We start from the raw sequence: 6,055 nt of genomic DNA on the forward strand, positions 1-6,055 counted from the left end.
TCCAGCAGTCCCACCTTCATGCAAATGCTTCTCTATACACAATAGCAATATGCACTGAATACAATGGGCATTGTTGAGTGCTTTGCAGACATTACCTCTCACATTTAATCCTCACAATAAACCAGTGAAGCCATATTTATTACCAGAAATCAAACACTCGTCAAAAGGAAGCTTAATACTCAAAGGAAGTGTAGAGAAATCAAACATACACTTGTTTGCACAATGGATTTCCAATGTGTCTTGTGTTCTCAAGTAGTCACATTGGAGTGCTTTTGCTTCTGTCCGGATGCCACTCAACGTGGGGCCAGCAGGAGCAGAAGAAGGCACAAGGGAAGGGGGAGAGATGTTTCTCGTTCCCGGACTGCGGAATCTACCCAGTGTCAGATATTGAGTGTGGACGAGTTGGGAATGGCTGGTTGGTGAGAGAACGGCAATGGACAGCTAAGGGCCTCTGGACACAAACAGCATCAGAACAGCTTTTCTTCCAGACGTTTTGACAGGGAGCTACCCTAGAGACAGGAAGGTATGGAACCAAGAAGAGGTTATGGAAGACCTTGGACTTCTAAACTCGAGGCTGGGCTGGGCTTTCGTGGCATCGTGGAAATCACGGGATGAATGAAAGAGACAACACTGCCACAGAAGAGGTGGTCACTGCCTCTCCTCTGATTCTCCAGGACGCCTCTGGGGCCCAACCACTGAAAACAAGGGGCATGGGCCCCTTTACATTGGGAGCACCTGGAAGTAAATCCTCATTCTGAACAGAGAAAAAGTACTAGAACTGTCTTCTCTACTCCCAGTTCAGTTGGAGGAAAATTCTCCAAATGTGGAATTTATAACCGGAACCACAAAATAGACCACTGATCCACTTCAGATGGATTGAGAACTCATCTCCCTTCTCTCCATTAGCCACTGTTAACCTTCTCCGTCCTCTTAACTGGTTTTTGCTGTGGCCCTCATCCACATACCTCACTACCACGCTTAACAGGTGTCCTAACCTCAAGAACATTTGAGCCACAACACCTGACCTTGCTCCTGCCTCTGCTGCACGCAGTATTCACTGCCATCCTCTGCTCCTCACACCCCAACTTCTGATGAAGAAGCCACCCCCCTTTTCTTGTTATTTTTAGGCACTTTAAGGATATACTTGTTTTTAATTTTATAAAAGTTGACAGCTAACATTATATGCTTTTTGTTGTATATAACATTTTAAGTATATATACATTGTGGAATTGTTAAATCTAGCTAGTTAACAAACTCATGATCTCACAGTTAGTTTTTGTACTGAGGGCACCTAATTCCCACTTTCTTTGCATTTTCAAGACTATATCAACAATAACTGTAGTCACTTTGACATATAATAGATCTATTAAAATGTATTCCTCCTATCTCAAAGTAATTATGAATCCTTTGACCAACAATGAGCTATAAGCTCCTCTCACTTAGAATGGCTACCATCAAAGGATCACAAAATATTGCTGAGCATGTGGAGAAAAGGTAACTTATGCACGCTCTAGAAAGTAGAATATAAAGTAGTACAGCTATGTTGAAAAAATATGAATTAATACAGTGCTTTCAGTGAGTTGTGTTATGAGAGTTAACTGTAAAATCTGTTCTCAGTTGTGTGTGTGTGTATGTGTGGGTGTGCAAACTGTTGAAGTCTTGACTTAGTATAGACTGGGTCTTCTGTGTATAAAGTTAATTGAAAATGAATCTTAATGGAGAATGGGACTGGGAATGGGAGAGGGAGGAGGAGGGGAGGGAGTATGGGGAGGGGAGGGAGTATGGGGAGGGGTAGGTATGGTGGGAAGTATCACTAGATTCCTAAAGTTGTACTTATGAAATTTGTATTCCTTAAATAAAAGGTTTCTTTGAGGAAAAAAAAGAAAGACAGCCTCCCATGCTCCTGTTGGTGCAGAGCCCCATGCTCTGTAGAGAACCAGATACGAGTTACTGTGGACCCGAGTGCAATTCATCAGTCAGCCAACCCACACCCAGAAGTTGTAGGGAATACCTTAACCAGTCTATTTGGATTAAGTTACTTTTTGTGTATGCAAAGGGTAATAAATGATACTTTTAAATTAAAAAAATACAGCTCTTTGACCAACAATGATATGATCTCACTTCAATTAGAATGGCTTCTATCAAAATGTTGATGGGGAAACGGAAAAAAGGGAACCCTTGCCCTCTAGGGGAATACAAATTAGTATGACTATTATGGAAAACAGTGTGGAGGTTCTTCAAACTAATTAAAAATAAAATGAATATATATGATCCAGAAATGCCATTACTAGATCTGTATCTACAGAAAATGAAATCAGCATGTTGAAGTGATACCTACACTCCTGTGTTTATTGTAGCATTAGTCACAATAGCCAAGATACGGAATCAACCTAGATTACCATCAATGGATAACTAGATAAAGAAATAGTGGTATCAATACACAATGGCATTTTATTCATCCATCAAAGGGGGAAAAATCATGTCATTTGCAACAGCACAGGTGAACTGGAGGGCAGGCAGATAAGTGAAATGAGCCAGGCACAGAAAGACAAACACCACATGACCTCACTCCTATGTGGACTCCAAAAACATTCATTTCCTAGAAGTAGAGGGTACAGAGGTACTTTCCAGAGGGTGGGGCAGTGTGGAGAAGGAGATGCGGAGATGCTAGTCAAAGCTTCCTCCTCTTCAAAGTCAGCTCCTTCATCCCTTTCTGAACCCCCATTCGCGTCTAAACCTCCCTGCCAAGGTCATCTCATAGTCAAGTCCAGTGGGCACGCTTTCCTGTCCTGTTGTTTGCAGCTTCCTCTGGGTACCCTCATTTCCTTAGCTACCCTGTAATGTTTTCTGATTCTCTTACCCCTCCTGGGATCCACCTGCTATTGCTATAGGATCCTCTTCTTTCAGTGCTTCCCAAGAAGGCTGGTGGGTCCCATTTTTCTTGTTACTCCATGTACTCTCACTAGGAGGTGTTGACTTGCCTCATACTCAAGGACCACTGCCATCCCCAGCTCAGACTCATCTCCTGAACTTCAGATCCATCTCCCCTGTTGCCTACCGGGCTGAGATACAGACACCACTCAAACTCAGCAGCAGGTCCAAATCTGAAACCATCAGTTCCCAGAGTCTTCTCTTCATTGTATAACCGACCGTCCTCAAAGGCACCCGGCCCACCCTGCTTTCCGAGACGGAAGCTTGGCTCCATCCTTTCTGAAGTCTTCCTTTGTCCCTTTATCCTTCTTGTACAATGATCACCAAATCTTGCCTTCCAATTTTTCAAAATATTTCTTGACTCTATTTTCTGTCAATCCCAATTCAGGCCACTAGCAACTGCCTAAAGGGTCTTCTTGATCCAATCCTTTAAAAAAAAAAAAAAAACATTTATTTATTTATTTATTTGAGAGAATGAGAGCGAGTGAGCTTCCATCTGTCCTCCCAAATACTTGCATAGCTGGGGCTAGGCTGAGGTTGGAGCTGGAAGCCAGAAATGCAGGCCAGGGTTCCCACACAGGGGGCAGGAACTCAGCTACTTAAGTTGTCACTGATGCCTCCCAGGATTTACGTTAGCAGGAAGCCGGAGCCAGGAGCTGGAGCTGACAATCAAATCTAGGCACTCCAATGTGGGTTGTAGGCATCTTAACCCCTAGGCTAAACGCGGTCCCTTCCTCTCACTCTCACTTTTTTTTTTTGATAGAATTAGTGAGAGAGAGAGACAGAGAGGAAGGTCTTCTGTTGGTTCACCCCTCAAATGGCCGCCACAGCTGGAGCTACGCTGATCCGAAGCCAGGAGCCAGGTGCTTCTTTCCGGTCTCCCACGCAGGTGCAGACACCCAAGCACTTGGACCATCCTCCATTGCCTTCCCGGGCCACAGCAGAGAGCTGGACTGGAAGAGGAGCAACCAGGACCAGAACCCGGCACCCATATGGGATTCTGGCGCTGCAGGCAGAGGATTAGCCAAGTGAGCCATGGCGCAGCCCCCTCCCCCTTTTTTAAGATGTATTTATTTATTTGAGAGGCAGAGTTACAGAAAGGCAGAGGCAGAGAGAGAGAGAGAGGTCTTCCATCCGCTGGTTCACTCCCCGGATGGCTGCAGCAGCTGGAACTGCGCCAATCTGAAGCCAGGAGCCAAGAGCTTCCTGCGGGTCTCCCATGTGGATGCAGCGACCCAAGGACTTGGGCCATCTTCCACTGCTTTCCCAGGCCATAGCAGAAATCTGAGTTGGAAGTGGAGCAGCTGGCACTTGAATCAACGCCATTATGGGATGCCAGCACTGCAGGTGGCAGATTTACCCACTACGCCACAGCACTGGCCCCACCCTTACCCTCTAGGTTTCTGTTACCTCCCCTGTGGCCAGATGCCACCCAGCCATTCCCCACACTATCCCTCATTCTCACCTTCCGCTCCCAGGGACCTGGCCCCTGTTCACAGTTTCTACCTCAACCACAATTTCTACACCACACATTCTGTGCTTCAGACAATCTGGGGTTCTCTGAACGCTTCCCCACCTCCAAACATGTGCATACACTGTTCTCTCTGCCTGGATCACTCCATGGCCAGGCCCCTCCTACCCATCCCCTCTTCCAGGAAGCCTTTCCTGACGCCATGGGCTTGTTTGTGCTGCACTTCTCGGCTCCTGGACATCTGGGGCTGATTCTAATCCCATTCAATTTCCTGCTAAGTTATCTGTCAGCCTCTGAGGGCTACATGGCCCTTGTGCACAGGGCTCCTGTCTCTGCAATTCTAACTGGACCTGGTAAATACTTGTTGAGGAAACAACTGGACAGAATCACATGTGCATGCTCCAGACCCTCCGTGTGGCTGCCCAGGTGGAAATACACAAGAGCTTGCCTCAGGGTCTTTGCACTGTAGTTCTGACAGCCAGTACGGTTCTCCTTCAGAGACCTGCCGGTTCACTCCTTTACATCTCTCAGCCTCTGCTTCTGAGAGACCAGTCCTATGCAAGACCGTCCTATGCAAATTAGCACTCTCCTGGCTCTATTCCTCTTGTTTTTTTTCTCCATTGAACTTGTCTCCAAGTATCATTGTCAAGTGTTTCCTCCTTTCCCATGTACTTCCCTCATGAGCAAGGGCTATGTTGTGCTTCCTTGCTCTTTCCTTGGTCTCTATACAAGTGCCTGGCATTGAATTTGTGCCCCAAAGATCCGTTGAGTATGTTGAAGTGAATAACTGCTGGAAAACAAGAGGAAAGGACAAAAGAAAGGAGTGGGGGGAACCCAAGGATTTGTCCTGATGCCACGTCTTTGCCCCAATTCTTGCATGTGGCCTTGGTTTTATTTTTCCTGGCCCAGACCTTCCCTTTGTTCCCTTCCGTTGCACCTGACTCAAAGAACCGACGAGTGTGCACAAGGTCAGCTGGGCCCCACTGAGCGCAGACTGACCAACGACGGGCCAGGATCGGTGTCTACGTCAGGCGGTTCTACAAAAGCAGCGGGCGATTGCATCTAGCACAGTCTGCAGGTGATAAGATGTCCCTTACCGAAAGCTACAACGTCCTGGCACCCCCCTGTTTGCTGATACACACTTGTGGCTTTCCCTGGGGTCATATGGCCCTAATGGTACAACGGGGCCTTGGCCTCGCCTGGAAAATCGCAGCTGCAGCTCCGGGAAGCAGCTGGCAGCCGGGCACAGAGTTCCCATCAGCATCGGCGTCCTCTGGCTCACTTGGCAAAGAAGACCAATACACTGGAGATAGCCGGGGATCCGGCGTCCAGCAGCCCTGGGCTTTCTGAGCGTGTGCCCCAGCCCCTGCAGAGCCTTCCAGATCCACAAGTACTCGGGACTGGGAGGGAGATGTTCAGCCAGTGGAGGGGACCCCAAGGGTGTCCCAGGGGCCTGACAGCACTGCTTCCAGGGACGGTGTCTGTCATACCCGCTAAGGCTTCCCCAGCACCTAACATAACACCTGCCACCTAGAGGCACTCAAACATGTTTCTCGTAAGCAGAGAGAGACCGAGATGGCATCATGGTCATACCCAGTTCACAGAAGCAGCAGCTCCCTGTCACAGCCTCATGTCCAATGCACTTGACCTTGG

The sequence above is a fragment of the Oryctolagus cuniculus genome, chromosome 19, assembly GCF_051225735.1.
Source record: "Oryctolagus cuniculus isolate XC-2025 breed Fujian yellow rabbit chromosome 19, ASM5122573v1, whole genome shotgun sequence".
In the NCBI taxonomy this organism is placed as follows: Eukaryota; Metazoa; Chordata; class Mammalia; order Lagomorpha; family Leporidae; genus Oryctolagus; species Oryctolagus cuniculus.